At 36.3% G+C, this 18,418-nt stretch overlaps 1 protein-coding gene across 4 annotated transcripts in view; it reads right to left on the reverse strand.

Moving 5' to 3' along the window:
- Positions 1 to 18,418, reverse strand: part of DMD (dystrophin) — a 2,197,254-nt gene that overhangs the window by 1,055,877 nt on the left and 1,122,959 nt on the right. The gene's annotated exons all lie outside the window — the stretch shown is intronic.

Genomic DNA, 18,418 nt, shown 5'->3' on the forward strand with positions numbered 1-18,418 from the left:
TATCCAAAACTTAGAAGTCAGGCCAAAAGATGACTACATTTTTTCAAAATATCCATGGGATATCATCTAACACACCCTTCACACTCTTGAAAAGCCTTCTATAGTTCCAGAAAAATACAAATTTATTTGACTTATGGATCACAATTAAATTGGGTCCAGATATTTTATAGCTCTGTAAAATTAAATGTTAACTTGTAGAAAATTGATAGGGTGCAAATGACTTTTTACCCAGTAGAGACTAGAACTCCAAAGACTGTAGGATATTAATCTGTTCTGAATCCAATTTACCAGTCTTATTCCAGAATTCCTTTTGTAAACTGCTAATTATACAGGCATCTGTTTCTCGTATCTCCTTTTGGTGCCTATTTTGTCTTATTACTGGTTCCCACAAATGTATTCACCATGATTTACATGAAAATTATGTTTCTTAAAAAATTTCATGTTGACAGGAGGGGGTGAGATTATGGAAGATTATGGATTTCCTTTATACTTTTCTTTATTATCCAAAATACCCTGATTAAACTATAATATATTTCTGAACTGAAAACATAAACATCTGAAAAAATATATGGTGTATAAAATCTAACTTTATGATGCTGTATGCCTGCAAGGTCTTGAACACTCTACAAAGGAATGTAAGTGACTAAAGATGAAGCAGTTTTACAATCGATAAAGCATTTTCTTTTCCATCAGTAGCAAAGTGATGGTGAATAAAGAAATAAAGCAAACTTTAGAAATACGAAATGCGTATGCATATTGACATGCACTTATTGTAAATGTGATGAGAAAGGCAAGTCGGGACTATGAGAGCTAGGCTCATTACACTGCTTTCTCATACTATAAATGGAAGAATAGCAAATATTGGCTAGAATTCAATAACTTCCATGACTGAAATACATACTATAATTTGGATATTGATTCCCTTTGATAAGCTTTCTTCTCAGGCACTGTCAAGACAGATATCAATAATTACTAGCTATGCTAAAAGTTGGGCCACAAATTTCTACTTGAACCAACTACAGAAGACATTCTACTCTCCCTTAAGCTTTGATAGTTGCAAATACTGATTCTGGCCACCCTACTTGTTTTCCCCTTTGGAATGAGTTGGTTGTCTGAGACCCCTCTGGGGTCCTGAGCCCCAAGCAGAAGTGGGGCACAGGCAGAGGGTCCCCAGTTGCTAGCTACTAAATAATGCTGACAGCACACATTTTATTTCTCTGTGAACTTTTGGGAAGAGAGAAGGGTGCTAGCAGCTGGATATCAGAAGTATCTGTAGTTCCTACCTCGAAGATATCCCCCCCCATACCTAATACTAAAAATCATGCAGTTACCCTCAATTGTAAATTTCTTTTTTAAGTAGAAAAACCTGGAGGATAGTTAAGACTGTTTGTACTTCTAAGTCTTTTTCTAAATCAGAATACCAGCTATGAATTCTGCAGTTTTGACTTGGGATGAAAGAAGGGAAAGAAAAAGTCTGGGAAAGGAATGATACTGGGAAGAAGGGGCATCCCTAATCCTTTCTCCTCCCCTGAAGGTCCTGATAGCTTTTCCCACCAGTCTTTTAATGAGTATAATTTATTCCTCTCCCTATAGAATGTCCCAAAGTTTCCTGATTATTAACAACACTTGAGGCCTTATTAGAGAGGACTTAATTCTAAATTAATATAATGTAAATCACCCCATAAAATCAAATATTGAAATAGTCATATTCAAAAGGCAAAAATAAATGTCAATTTATGTTTAATGATGTATTTTACTTAATCCAATATCACAAAATATTATCATTTTACCATGTAATGAGATAGTTTACTTACTTTTATGTTCTTACAAAGTCTTCAAAATCCAGTTTGTATTTTACACTCATTGTCCTTCTCAATTTGGACGAGCTGTGTTTCAAAAACGCAGTCCCTTATTCCTTATAGTTTGTGGCTAGTAAACTGGACATTGAAGCTCTAGAGGGAGATCTACTGTTGTGGTTCTTTACACCAGGCAACTTTGGAAAACACTTCTTTGCTGAGAGGAGATCCCAGAACTCACCCCAAGAATATCCTTCTTTCACTAACAAAACTTGGATTAGTTCAGCATTGATGTGATACCACTACAACTCAGAAGATACACAAGAACTGTAGCATCAACACAAATGAGACACTGCTAAGTGAAACAGAGCACAGGCATTTTGACAATATTGCTCATGGTAAAATACTTTATTTCATTGCTGCACAGAAGTACCATTAGTGACTATGTCACTGCCTCAGTGTGGGGCTTCCTTTTAAGGAGGAACTATTTCTATACCAGTTCTAAAACCACCTCCCCAGGAGGTGATAGTTGGATTACCTCCTGGAAAGCTCCTTGCCTTTCCAAAATTGGAATTTAAATAAAGGAAATACTTCCTATTTTATTGGGTTATTGGAGAAATAAATGAGAGAATGAGTGAAATGCCGGTCAGGCAAATAAAGCTGAAGATGGGGGCAAATGCTGAAGGTAACTTTCATTTCATTCAGACCTCCATTACCGCTCTAACCTCTGACCTCAGGGGTGACCCCTCATCTCTCACATTCTTTATTCTCTCTTCTCTTATATTCTTCCATCCTGTTGGGATGCTGCCCTACCTCCTAACCCCTGGCATCCTGCTTGTGTCCCTTTCTGGTTGTAAGTTGAAAGTAAAAAATGATACAGGGAAAATCATCCACTTCTCTCCTCCATTAACAGTTCTGTGCAAATAGATGTTTTGACTTCCAAGTTACCAGCATCCAAAAGGTAGAAATCCCTGAGAACTGTGAAATATTGAAGTGCTGGCATTGAAGTCCTATATTTCTCAAAAAGGAATATTTATTGTAAAGAGGAAATTAAGGACAGAATATCACTATACAGACATTCCTTTACTTCTTTTTAGAGAATGCACACTTATTTTGTTTTACTGCTGGATCCCTATTTCCTGAAATAATATATAGCACACAGAAGATCCTCCACAAGTATTTGGTCAATTTCTATACTGGGAGAGCTGACTGGCAAAATTCAACTAGCTAAGAGCCCATGCCAGTAACCACTCTACAGTCCCACCTTCTTTGGCAATGAGAGCTTAAAACCTGATATGGGAAAAGCTAAGCATAATATCTAAAATAACATTTGTTTCTTCCCTATATTTTTAGTTAGAGCAATTCCACCATTTATAGTAAGACCCTTGAGTACTTGATGATTATAGGAAGTCCACTTTACTCATATTGGCTGCTTTCTTTTCTTTCTTAAGATTTTTAAAATTTTATTTATTTTAGAGAGATAGAGAGCACTAAGGGGAGGGGAACAGGGACATAAAGACTTCCCATCCAGCACGGAGCCCTGTGTGGCTCTATTCCATTACATTGAGATCATGACCTGAGTCAAAATCAAGAGTCAGATGCTCTGGGACACCTGGGTGGCTCAGTCCTTAAGTGTCTACCTTCAGCTCAGGCCATGATCCCAGGGTCCTGGTATTGAGCCCCACATTGGGCTCCCTGCTTGGAGGGAAGCCTGTTTCTCCCTCTCCCACTCCCTCTGCTTATGTTTCCTCTCTCGCTGTGTCTCTGTTAAATAAATAAAGTCTTAAGAAAAAAAAAAAAGTCAGATGCTCAACCAACTGAGCCATCCAGGCATCCCTTGCTGCTTTATTTTCAAGCAGAAAACACATACATAACACCTTCAGATGGATATGGAAATAGAAATAAATCATTTAAAAATTTTTTATATATGGAATGTCTGGGAAGAAAATAAGCACAACAGGATCACAAAATCTGTCAAATGTGTTCCTCTAGGAATGATTTGAAGCTGTAATTTTTCAAGTACACTAAGCTACAGTTTCCCTTTAAAAGTTCTCACCAAAATCACAATGTGAATGCCTAGCAAGTACACAAGAAACCACAAATGTCCTAAACAACCTTACCTTCAAACTTGTAAACCTTGTCCAGACACTTCTCTGTTTGAATATATTCAGTAACATTTATTTATAAGATAATAGATAGATTGTGTACCATATCATGTCCTTCACAGTGTTTCCAACCTGCTATCTAGCCTATGTGATCACCCTCCCCTGGGAGCCTGCGCTCCCTAAGCTACTACCATTCTCCCAATAACCTACCTTTTGTGAAGTCACCTGCCTTTGAACATGTGTTCCCATAGCCAGGGATGCTCTGTCCTCTTAATCTTTGATCAATCTGCCTATTCACAGACAGAGCTCATCATCCTCTCCTCCTTGTTCCCATAGGACTTTGTAAATACAGTGAGTATAAAATTCAAGAACTGTGTCATACCAATTTTAAGGTTTATCTGTTTATCTCTCCCTGCACTAGACTAACTTCCTGGAGTGTTGAAACGGTGATTGCTCCCTTATCCCCTCACGTGGAGGCACATATGTGTTTCTTCTACTGCAATAAATTCACTGTGCAAACGAAGCCTTGTTCGGCTCAATCAAAACTTTAGTATGCAGCGCTGTCCTGACACACAACAAAACTATGTTGAATGAACAAAAGAATGCTGTTATCGTGAGCTGTGTAATGTTAAGGGAAGACAGTTTTGCGCTGAAGGGACCATATACGTCATGGTGGGTTTTCTCCTGAGGGTATTTGGAAAGGGAGACAACTACTCAATCCTAGGCTATGATTTTCAAAGGGTGGCTACTCTGTGGAAACAATGAGTCTTTCATTCACTGTCAAACTTTTCTTAGAGAACATCAGCTCTCACTACACGCAGTTCAATGCTCCTATCTTCCATATACGAAAGCTGCCTGCTAAATTCTGCTACCTTGCCAAGACTCTACTTTGATTCTGAATCAGGGAGAAATAAAAAATTGGCCTTTCTTCTTCTCTCCCATCAGTTATCTGCATCTTACAGTAATAAAGGATTCCCCAAATCTGTATCTCAACAGGAGATTAATATGAGAATGACAATGTAATTGAAAGTGCTTCATAAATTATAAAGTGCCTTGTTATGTTATGACTAATGTTATTGTCATCATTAACAACTCTAACATTATCTCTAATAAAAAAAAGATAGCCCTTTCTAATACTCTGATTTTGATATACTATGAGTCAAATTATAACCCATACTAATAAAGATGTTATGTTTCACCCTTACTGATAATGATATGGTAAGGAGGGTTAAATAGGGCTGTACTCATCACTAAATAAAAATAAAACTTTTATGGATGAAAGAAGTTTCATCTTTATCACTTAATATCCTTAACACATTTTTAGAAGGGCCTTGTCCTGTGGTGACTGACAAGAATTATTCCCTTCATTAGATTCCTCAATACTACATTAGGCAGAACTGCAATTTAATTTTTTTCTGAACATCTCTAACTTCTAGCTGATTATCAGTAAACTACAAGGTTTTCATATCCCAAGGCCTTTACTTATTAGCCTTGTGATTTGGGTTAAAATATTTAACCTTCCTGAGTCTTTGTAAAAAGAGTTTTAAAAATACCATTTCTAGTGGTGCCTGGGTGGCTCAGTGGGTTAAGCTTCTGCCTTCGGCTCAGGCCATGATCTCAGAGTCCTGGGATTGAGCCCAGCAGGGATTGAGTCCCTGCTCAGCAGGGACCCTGCTTCCCCCTCTCTCTGCCTGCCTCTCTGCCTACTTGTGATCTCTCCCTCTCAGTCAAATAAATAAATAAAATATTTTAAAAATACTATTTCTACTTATTTTGCTGAGATTATTTTTTTTTTAGAATCACATCAAGTAATATCACTTGTAACATTTACAATAGCAAGGCACTTAAATAAACTTTATATGCTACTGCACTTAAATAAATTTTGTATTACATCTTTCTGGACATGTTTTTCTATAAAATTGATCTTATACCATCTTCCCAAATTATCCATTTCTTAAACTGGCTTCTTGATATTTTTAAAAATGCTTCCCTTATACTCATCACATTACTACCTTCTGATGCTCAATCAGAAAGAACCTAGCACACACACACAATTGAAGCAGCAACAATTAAAATCTATGAAACAATTCTCCCGTATGTGTAATGAACCCCAATATTTTATATTTTGCTTCTTCCAAAACAAATGCTGGTAGTGATCCACAAACTGATTCAGGAGTTACAGTTTGGAAAACACTAGTCCATTAAAAAAACAGGGGAAAAAAACCCCAAAAATGTAACCAGTAACAAAAGGAAATGATGTCCTCACAATCATTTCTGGCCATGTCTTCCCAGGTATCTGTGATCTGACAAGAGTACTTTTCATTGTGTGCTACTAGTATCACAATTTTTTAGAACACCATCACTTTTCAAATATTCCTCCCTTTTACTGACTGTAGCCTTCTCTTGCTTATTTCCCTTAACACTTCCTCTATAAAGTTCTTTCAAATCTTCTAGCCAGTTACTTACTTCTTTTGTTCTCCCTTCTCTGAGTCCTCTGATATTATACTCTATTATACTTCTTAGCTGTTATTTTAAACTGCTTAAATGTCCATCTGTTGAATATACCATTTATGTGACAACCATTTAAATGTTCATCAACTTGGTAAACCTTGCATTCTCTCAATAGATTGGGATCGTGTTGATTTCAACATCCTGAGAACCCTGTACATCAGACATATAGCAGCTTTCCTCTCAATGGTTACAGAATAAATGTACTGATTTGGAAATTTAATTGAAATACAAGGAGTTGTCAGTACTAAATGTTCAAACTAGAACTTAGTGGTGGTACACATGTTCTCTAAAATACATGTAATCTTGTGGGCAGATTCATCTCTTGGGTGGGACAACTAAATCATGATCTCCTAAGCTCAGTGCTTGGGGGAGTGGTTGGTGTCATGTGTTTCAGGTATCTAAATATCATTATAATTCTACTTAAAAATTTCTGTTCTTGTTTACAAATTTTAGAATGGTTTGTTCCAGCACATTGAAAAATGCCATTGGTATTTTTATTAGGATGGCGTTTAAAGTAAAATTGCTCTGGGTAGCATAGACATTTTAACAATATTTATTCTTCCGATCCATGAGCATGGAAAGTTTTTCCATCTTTTTGTGTCTTCTTCCATTTCTTTCATGAGTGTTCTGTCATTCCTAGGTATAGATCTTTAACCTCTTTGGCTAGGTTTATTCCAAGGTATCTTATGGGTTTTGGTGCCATTGTAAATAGAATCAGGAGATGGAGAGGAGAAGGGAGTTGGGGGAAACTGGAGGGGAGACAAACCATGAGAGACTGTGGACTCTTAAAAATAATCTGAGGATTTTGGAGGGGTGGTGGGGTCAAAGGTTGGGTGAGCCTGGTGGTGGGTATTATGGAGGGCATGTATTGCATAGAGCACTGGGTGTGGTGCATAAACAATGAATTCTGGAACACTGAAAAGAAATTTAAAAAATAAATAAAAATTTTTTAAAAAATTCTCTAATTTCCCTTTCTATAGTTACATTGTTAGTGTATAAGAAAGCAACTGATTTCTGTACATTGATTTTGTATCCTGTACATCATTAAATTGCTTTATGAGTTCTAGTAATTTGAGGGTGCAGTCTTTTTGGGTTTTCCACATAAAGTATCATGTCATCTGTGAAGAGAGAGAGTTTGACCTTTGCCAATTTGAATATTTTTTTAAAATTTCTTTTTGTTGTTTGATTGCTGTTGCTAGGACTTCTAGTAGTATGTTGAACAATAGTGGCTAGAGTGGGCATCCTTGTCATGTTCTTGATCTTAAGGGAAAGGCTCTCAGCTTTTCCCTATTGAGAATGATATTCTCTGAAAGTTTTTCATATATGGATTTTATGAAATTGATGAATGTTCCCTGTATCCCTATACTCTGAAGAGTTTTAGTCAGGAAAGGATGCTGTATTTTGAAAAATGGGGTTTTTGCATCAATTGAGAGGACCATGTGGTTCTTGTCTCTTCTTTTACTATGTGTTCTATCACTTCGGTTGATTTGCAAATGTTGAACCACCCTTGCATCCCAGGTATGGAACAGGAAGGGACCCTGATTCACCAAGGATATGTTGAAAAACAGAAAGAAAGCTGGGAGCATCATGTTACCTGATTTCAAGCTATATTATAAAGCTGTGATTACCAAGACAGTGTGGTATTGGCTCAAAACCAGGTACATAGGCCAATAAAACAGAATAGAGAGCCTAGATATGGACCCTCAACTCTACGGTCAAATAATCTTCAACAAAGCAGGAAAAAAAAATACAATGGAAAAAAAGACAGTCTCTTCAATAAATGGTGCTGGGAAAATTGGACCGCTATATACAGAAAAATGAAACTCAACCATTCTCTTACACCATACACAAAGATAAACTCAAAATGAATGAAAGACCACAATGTAAGACAGGAATCCATCAATATCCTAGAGGAGAACATAGGCAGTAACCTCTTCGACACTGGTCAGAGCAAATTTTTTCAAGACACATCTCCATAGGCAAGGGAAACAAAAGCAAAAATGAACTTTTGGGACTTCATCAAGATAAAAAGCTTCTGCACAGCAATATAAACAGTCAACAAAACAAAGAGGCAACCCACAGAATGGGAGAAGATATTCACAAATGACACTATGGACAAAGGGCTGATATCCAATATCTATAAAGAGCTTCTCAAACTCAACACCCAAAAAACAAGTAAGTCAAAAAATGGGCAGAAGACATGAGCAGACACTTCTTCAGAGAAGACATACTAATGGCTAATAGACACATGAAAAAGTGTTCATCATCATCAAGGAAACTGAAATCAAAACCACATTGAGACACCACCTTACACCAGTTAGAATGGCAAAAATTGACAAGGCAAAAACAACAAATGTTGGAGAGGCTGTGGAGGAAGTGGAACCCTCTTACACTGTTGGTGGGAATGCAAGTTGGTGCAGCCACTTTGGAAAATAGTGTGGAGGTTCCTCAAAAAATTAAAAATAGGGGCACCTGGGTGGCTCAGTGGGTTAAGCCTCTGCCTTCAGCTCAGGTCATGATCTCAGGGTCCTGGGATTGAGCCCTGCATCATGCTCTCTGCTCGGCAAGGAGCCTGCTTCTCCCTCTCTCTCTGCCTGACTCTCTGCCTACTTGTGATCTCTCTCTCTCTCTCTCTGTCAAATAAATAAATAAAATCTTTAAAAAAATTAAAAATTAAAAATAGAACTACCCTACGACCTAGCAATTGCACTACTGGGTATTTACCCCAAAGATACAGATGTAGTGAAAAGAAGGGCCATATGCACCCCAATGTTCATAGCAGCAATGTCCACAATAGCCAAACTGTGGAAAGAGCTGAGATGTCCTTCAACAGACCAATGGGTAAAGAAGATGTGGTCCACATAAACAATGGAATATTACTCAGCCATCAGAAAGGATAAATACCCAGCTTTTGCATCAACATGGATGGGACTGGAGGAGATTATACTAAGTGAAATAAGTCAAGCAAAGAAAGTCAATTATCATACGGTTCCACTTATTTGTGGAACATAAACAATAGCATGGGGGACATTAGGAGAAGGAAAGGGAAAATGAAGGGGAGAAATTGGAGGAGGAGATGAACCATGAGAAACTATGGGCTCTGAGAAACAAACTGAGGGTTTTAGAGTGGAGGGGGGTGGGAGGATGTGTTAGCCCAATGATGGGTATTGAGGAGGGCATGTATTACATGGAGCACTAGGTGTTACACATGAACAATGAATCATGGAACACTACATCAAAAAATTAATGATGTACTACATGGTGACTAACATAACACAATAAAAAACAAAAAACAAAACAACAAAAAAATTTCTGTTCTTAATGATAACCCAAGGAGACTATGAAATATTTTAACAGTTTAGTTTCCTTTTAATGATATTATCTTGGATGGCTATGGCACTGGTTGAATTGCCCTTAATACTCTTCTATGGACAGCCCTGGTTATGAGATTAGATTTTCAAATTCCTATGAACTAGAACTTCGTAGAGTTTGCTCCTTATAACATAGATCTTAAACAAATGTTCAAAAGCCTTGTTTAAAGAAATTAATAAGCAGCAAAACATAGTTTAACAACTTTGTTGTTTTAAAGTTAAGGTTATTTCACCAATCCATTATTAGCATTTAAAAATACATACAGTATCCTTTTGTAAGCATATACAAAAGCCCTATATTATTAAAAACAAACAGAAATTCAAGGATATTTCATCCTTGTGCGTGAAAAATTGTATTTCTCTGTGTGAAAAAACTATTACTTGAAAATAGCAGTAAAATGGGATTTTCAAGATAAATCCATGTTAACTAGGATTTACAACACAATATAAGCCTGTACTATTAGTTGTAATGCCAGGATTTGGAGAATGAGGCTGGCACATCAAATTTATTCTTTTTCACAGCCTGTAGACATTTTAATGTCTGAGTAGCAATAAGAACAAATTACCTAAAAACTTTTAATAGTGTATAATAAATTAAGATTGAATGGTAATGCAAAAGTGGGTACAACAGGACAAAATTATGAATCTCATATAACGATCCAACAACACTTAAAGCATGGAAACAACACTGGTATTCTGGAATATATGACCACAGTTGATCCTAATTGTTTCTCTGTCAAATAGAAATTGCCCATCAATCTCAAAGTATTGCAAACTGTTTGTTACATGCAAATGGTTATGTTTTGCAGGCTTTCCAAGGGGACTCAAAGTTCTTTATAAAAGGAGCCAGGCTAGACAAAGAATTTCTCTAATAATACTAAGTTTCCTTCAGTTCTTCATCGATAAGCAATGGAAATCACCTCTGTCAATAAGAAGATTCATGGTAAAGAAATAGAAGTGTTCACAGGACTGAAGGCAAAATCGAAGAATCAAGCATGGAATAGGCAGGACTCCAGAGAGTCCCCATAGTAGGAGTCATTTGCTGTTCATGACCAGTCATTTTCATTAGAATGAATAAACTCCAACCTCATCACTTACCACAAGATTAAAGGTCTCAAGAAAAAAATATGATTGGCCAAGCTTAGGACCTATGCTTAGGATCACTGATATGGTGAGAGAAAAGCTCCAGCAGAACAACCTCTAGAACTCTCTTGGACAGAATACTTGATTTAATGTCCAACTAAAGCTGTGCAATTACCCAAGAGGAACTGGTGGTACGTCAGTAAGTCAGTTGCTAAACACTCTTCAAAATGACTAAGTCCAGCACACATTAGTTAAGTGACTTTAAAACATCTTTTGGTTTTTAATCAAACCCCTTCTCTTAATTCATGGAGTTGAAAGTTAACTTGGGGCACCTGGGTGGCTCAGTCAGTTAAGCATCTGCCTTGGACTCAAGTCATGATCCTGGAGTCTTGGGATCAAGCCCTTCATCAGGCTCCCTGCTCAGCAGAGAGTCCACTTCTCTCTTTCCCTCTACCATTCCCCTGTTTGTGATCTCTCTCTCTCTTTTTCTAAAATAAATAAATAAAAGTCTGGGGACCAGCATTAACTTGGAGTCTAGTTAAAAGTCTTTAAAAAAAGAAAGTTGACTTAAATAACAAGTCTATTTTTGATCTCCTCTTTCTGTTACCATGAATTTCAATTTGTTTTATCAACATGGCCCAAGTCCATTTCTCTCTTATATTAAGTAACAAAGAACACTTAAACAGAAGGTAAAAAGGACACTTGGATTTTTATTGCAACTTACTACTCTATCTTCTAAAGCAAGAGTTAGTAAAATTTTCTATTAAGAGCTATACAGTTCCCATTTTAAGCTTTACCAGGCAAGGCAGTTTCTAGTAATTACTTAACTCTGCCTTTGTAGCAAAAAAGCAGCCATAGATAGTTTGTAAATATGTGTAGCTGAGTGCCAATAAAACTTTATTTACAAAAACAGGTATCCAGCAGGATTTGGACCCACAAGTTTGCTCCTCTAAAGAATTTAATATTCTTAGGATCAATATTAAGTGTAATATATTGTATTAAAATTCATTCTATTGCAAGTATGCTGAGGGATATTGAAGGTGAGACATTTACTTATAATAATAACCAGTTCAATATTCTACATGAAGTGCTAGAATCTATGGGGTAGCACATTTCTCTATTATTTCAATTTCTCTGCAATATCCCTCAAAATGAGTCTTAATAAAGTGAAATCCTGAACCTGGACAAAGAAAGGATTAAAACTTGCAGGACTACATAGTTATAAACTCAAATTATCTACTGACAAAAAGTAATAGTGAATTAATAAAACCTTAAGGGGGAACATGCTACTATATAAATATGCATTTATCTCCAACATATCTATATTTTCTTCTCTCCATAACCCTGAATCATCCCTCTTTATTAGTCTTGATCAGAATGACTTAATACAAATTAATTGGCAGTAAAGTTCTGCCAATTATAGCTTCATAAAAGAGCAAGAACTTTAAAATTTGTGAATTATGATATTTGCAAACAGTTGTGGTCTCTGGCTTGTACCTATAATTTGGTTATAGAGTAGGAAGATTTACCATTCTTATGACTAGATACTTGCTATTCAGCTTGATGAATACTTCATTCTGAACCATCTCATCTGTGAACAGGCCTCTTGTCCTATAATTTGTCAATTGTATCATTTTTCCAAAATTTACAACTTACGTCAGAACATTTTCTCACTCTCTGGGTGACTTCTTCAGAGCTAGCTCTTTCCTTGTGCTGCCTTTCACAATATTGCCCTTTCCTGGCTCCCAAAGTCATGTTTTCTCAATTGAGCTTGGGAATCCCAGAGGTGTAATGAAGGGGTATCAAAAAGGACTAGGGAACACAAATAAGTGCTGTAGAAAACAAACTCTTGTTTCCCTAAGGCTGGTTCCAGAGCTTTCTGGAATAATGACACCTGCCATGTGTTTCCACCTTAACCTTAATATGCTAAACTCAAGAAACTGTTAGCTTATTAAAGGAAATGGGCATCTTTGCCAACTCCATATCCCTAGCAGCCAAAAAACCCTTGCATGTGGTAGGCTCACCCTAAATGTTTGTTGAATGGATTCAGGTATTTATAATATGCTCAAGGAGTAAGCAAATAGAGCCATCACATTGTCAAACCATCAGCAAATATGAAAATTTTAAATACTTTGTACAAAGAAGAGAACAGGGCAGCTCAATATAAGGGAGCATTTCTTGGACATGAGATGGGGTAAAAATAGAAGGAAGAACAAGTTTGGGGATAGTCTGTGTATCTAAGGCAATAATGGGATGAATGTATAATTCATTTATTTAATTGTTCATTATAATGAGTATTATATGTAGTATATACAAGGAGATAGGTTTTTTTGAGAGAGAGAGAGAGAGAAAGAGAGGGCAGATCGGGGGGAGGGGTAGGAGGAGAGGGAGAGAGAGAATCTCAAGCAAACTCTACACTGAACACAAAGCAGACCCTAATGTGGGGCTTGATCTCACGACCCTGAGACCATGACCTGAGCCAAAATCAAGAATCAGGTGCTTAAGAAACTGATCCACTCAGGCACCCCACAAAGAGACTGTTCTAAGTGCTGAGTAGATATCTGTGACCAGGAAAGACCAAGTCCCTGCAAGGTTTACATTCTAGTTGGAAATACAGATAATAAACATGCGAGCATATATTACAATTTTAGCAAACAACAGTGTTACAAAGAAAGTGTGTGTGTGTGTGTGTGTGAGAGAGAGAGAGAAAGAGAGAGAGAGAGAGAGATCGATCCTTAAGGTAAGAAAAGTTACAAAAGGTCATGTATGAGGGGAAAAAAACAGAGCACAAATGTATATAAATAAAGAGAAGTGTAAAAAGTCCTGAGAGGGAGGGGATTGGGACATAGCAGATAAGAACTGGAGCTAGGGTGGAATCCTTAAGCAAAGAGAAAAGCAAAATTAATCACAGGAACACGCATTAGAAGGAAAGGTAAGAAACTATGAGAAAAGAAACAGCAAGATCAGTGTGGCTAGAACATCCTCTTTGTAAACTATTGCACTTCATGAAAATCACTTATATTAGTATTAATCTTATGCTTCATCAAATAATAATTTTGGATTCATATTCTTCTATGTTGATGTGAGCAATGTTTTTTTTTTCAATTTGCAATTTGCAGTTAGCATGCTTCACTTTTATTTGCAGATTCTTACTCTCTTGATAATTTCTTACTCTGAGAATGGGGATCCCCTAGGGATGACAGGTTTTTCATGCATTTTAAGAAGTTCTTTACTGCTATGGTTATTACAATAAGTTATAGTTTTGGTTCTTGCTTCTTTCCAACAATGGGTGGCAATCTGTCATCTTCTTAAACATGCCATGCTGGACAACAAGAACAAGTCATTGGAAATATCCAATTATTTTAATATACTTATTTTATGAAAGACACATTTGATAGGCAACAATTTAGAGTCCCTCTATGAATTTCTGCACTGTGCCAAACCCCCAATAAATCTGTTATTTACTACTTCTGAAAAGATGCATAAGAGTCAAGAAGTTGTAGAGGAGTTTCTAAGCAGCAATAAAAGGCTAACCATATTTACGTAAGAATGAAGTGCCCAACTGTTTAACTGTATTAAGACTGAATTCTCCTGCCACTACCAGCAAATAACATTGAAAAGTTCACTATAAGATGTATTCCCATGTTTACACAATGCTGTAACCCTAAAGCAAGTGATGAGAGACAAATTCTCTTTGCACTCAATTTTCATGCTCATTCCCTTAATGTTAGTTTGTGTCCTTTAGTTACAGAAACTGGGACTACAAAAAAATCTTCATTATTGCTGGGGAAATATAAAGGGCTGGCGATAGTATGAATTATTCTTAACATCGGGGTCCCAATGAGGGGCAACAGATGGCACAAATTTTTACTCAAGTAATTTTTCCATCAAAGTTCCTATCAGCATTTGAGTCCCAGCAGTGAGGCTGTTAAGAAGCCGTCCAACTCACCAGCCAGCTGGTGAAAATCAGCACTGTAAAAGCCGACTGTATAGAAAACATACTTGTATTCAATTTGGTCTTTTACACTATATGTCTTTTTCTAGATAGCCTTTGATTTAATCCATATTCACTCAAAGTCGTTCATCTCCTATAAAGTAATTTGAAGGGAGTAGATTACCGATTAGGTATTAGAGTACCTCCAAAGAAAAGTACCAAAATTTGCTCTGTAGCAGATAGTGTCAGGGACCTATGCACATCCATTTAGTTCTTTTTATTTCTGGGCAATGACACCTGCTGCTTGAGGCCTTTCTGGACTGCAAATTGGGTGGGACTTCCTTTATGAGAAAGAGAGACTTTTCATGGACATGCTTGTCTCCAACTTTTGGGCAGGCCCTACCTAACTCCAATGCACTCTGAATCTAAACTTCTGAGACTTAGATCCTTTAAAAAATACTTTGGATGTTTTTTTCCTCTTTCACAAATAGCCAAGGTAAGGCAGAGCTGCAGAGCTGCCAAACATAGACTCTTAGATTCTTCTTTCTTTGCCTCCCTCCCCAACTCCAAAACACCAGTGCCTTTTTTTCCCATTTATCATTTCATCTGAGAGCTCACAGTAATGCTCTCATACTATAACTACACAGTCTCTATGGAATTTTCCATTCTTCATGCAAGCTTCCAATTTGAGAAAAGGCAAAGTATATTCTGCTTAACTGGGACATAAATTTAAACTAAGGTTTTGAGATTTGATGGTGAACATGAACACTACAACATGACATATTTAATCCATGTTGACTTTATCCTCAATTACAGTGAATTAAGATGTATCACTATGTTACAAAGTAAACAGCTTTTAATTGAATTTGTTTATAGCAATATATGTAAATATATTACACATGTACAATATTATATATATTGTGGAGGAGTAAAACATGGTAGCACTGAAATATATACCAGAAAACCAGTTAACTTCACATTAAAAAGATGATGTTTTGCCTAAAAACATCAGTTAACTCATGTCAAAATAGCACACTGCTGCTTCACTCCCTATGTTGGCTTAACATCTGTTGATTTAAAACCTACAAAATTTCATCTAAAAAAAAATCCCTCCTCTGTTTACTTCTTAGTAGCTTTTAAATGGAATTTCTTAAGATTTCAAGGTGTCATGCTTATATTCATGGCAACATTCTTTAGGAAGTACTGTTAATTTTTAATTAGTCATCTGTTAATGGGAATTTGGGTTTTTTCCACCTTGTGTCTATTATGAATAGTGCTCCTATGAGCATTCATCTACAAGTTTTTGTTTGAACACATGTTTTCAAATCTAGGAGTGAAACTGCTGGGTCCTATGGACATTTTATGTTTAATATATTGAATAACTGCAAACTGCTTTTCAGAGTTGAAATACGGTCCACTAAGTAGCATTACCCCATAAAACAAACAGTTTCCATTTCTATGAATAGCAGGAATATTCCACTCTTTTAAATATTCGATCTAATGGTGATTTTTATAATTTCCTCTGTCAATCTCAAGAATTTTCAACCCCATTAAATAACAGTTCATGTTTTAAAGCTTACTGCTTTCTACTCCAGAAGGACGTGTAAAACTAAATGTTAGGACATGTTATGATTTCCACAATCCCATTTTCACTCAAGGTACTTGTTGGCATACCAATTCACTCTGTCACTATATGAGTTAATGTTATTTTCATAACTTTCTTTCATGGTGTTCAGCTTTCCCTTTGAAAACTCCCATTAACATTTCTTCTTGTTCTAAAATGAGTAGGCAGAGTGTCAACTATCTGAGGAGGATGTGTTTGGCTGAACTAGAATTTTCCTCAATTCCTAATCCAAGAGATGTACTTTGAGAGAACTGTCATAATTCATAAAAAGATAAGGTTTAATGAAATTATCAGGTTGCCCAATCTGCATTTCAGATGGTTGGGGACAGTAATTCAGTAATAAATAAATTTTTGTTTTTATAAATATAGGCTAATCACTTATGAAGGGTGATTAGTTACAATAAAATCTTTCATTTCATGAGTAATTATTTTGTGGAAAATGAAATTCTAAGTGCTACCTGCACATCGATTTTTTATTCCTATTTAAGAGAAGAGATAGCAGAGGCATGGAGAGACATAACACACTTTCCTAAGATTCTGCAACTATTAAGCTAAAAGAGCTAGGATTTGAACCCACACTTTCTGAATGTGGCTTCCAACCTCCTAGCCAAACTTCTGAACTTCTATTAGAGCCCAATATGGCAAGTCAATATTTTTGTGGGTGATAGAACTTTGCATATGCACTCAGTTACTACTGGTGGAATAAATATACAAGAAGATGCATAAATAGGGGTGCCTGGGTGGCTCAGTCAGTTCAGTGGTTGCCTTTGGCTCAGGTCATGATCCCAGAATCCTGCTCTCCAACTACTCCCACTGGTGTTCCCTCTCTCGCTGTGTCACTTGCTGTCAAATGAATAAATAAAATCTTGAAAAAAAAGAAGCTGCATAAATAAATAAATGGAAGTATTAACAAATGAATTTTTTTGGTGGCATATAACATAACTGATATATTCTCATGCAAAAAAAATAATTTTTGGAAAGAGATTTCCTATTGTGGCATGACACATTTTTAGAATATCTTGAAACATGTGAATTCACATATTTAATTTTATCATTAACTTGGGACAGAGAAAAAAAGCACTGGGTTGCATGGAACCAGACCATCTATCTGTTACTGGCAGTCACATTCTTTTGAATGACACTACCAAGTGTCAGTAGGACACTGATTTATCTTTTTTCAAGGTAATGAGTTCCTTTAAAGAAAAGGCAGTTTGAGAGAAATATATATAGAAAAGCATACATGTACATATTTTTTATTTTATTTCATATTCATACATGATATTTTTGCTAAAAATTATACATATGAGTCTTTAAACTCCAGTGTACCCCTGTGTGTATCTGTTTAGTATATGGGCAGATTGGTTGATTTCCCTCAAAGCAACCACTGCCAGTTTATGCCAACAAATCTGTCTGCTACTAACAGGCACCATCAGTCTGCTACTAACAGGCACCATCAACATTCTGTTTCCTAAAATAATTTCTTAGCAAAATTTTAAACTCATTCTCTTATTTGTTGTTATTCAATCAACAATGATTATGGCCAAGATAGCTGAAATTATCAGCAATTCTATTTGTCTTACTAATGGTGGTACCTTACAGTGTCCTTCTGGACTTGTTTTCTGAGACGTAGCAGAATAGAAGATAACCTTGGGTATCTTGTGTGTGTGTGTGTGTGTGTGTGTGTGTGTGTGAATGCATGCATGCACATATGCATGTACATGACTTTGGAGTTTCTAAATAGCTAGGGGAAAAAAAAAACACCTTAACTGTTTAGAGGATTTGCAATATCATTCACAGTTCTTTAGCTAGAAGAACTTTTCCCTGAACATGCAGAATTCCTTTTCTTATTTCATGTATAAGTTAAGTAAAAAAACAGACTAAATAAAATATCTTTAATAAAAATTCTTCAACTTAGGGGAAAAGTTTTGATAAGATGTTTAGCAACATCAACTAAACCACACTGTCAAGAACTGAGGATCTTTATAGACGTTCTC

The sequence above is a fragment of the Lontra canadensis genome, unplaced genomic scaffold (assembly GCF_010015895.1).
Source record: "Lontra canadensis isolate GAN:19392208 unplaced genomic scaffold, GSC_riverotter_1.0 scaffold86, whole genome shotgun sequence".
In the NCBI taxonomy this organism is placed as follows: Eukaryota; Metazoa; Chordata; class Mammalia; order Carnivora; family Mustelidae; genus Lontra; species Lontra canadensis.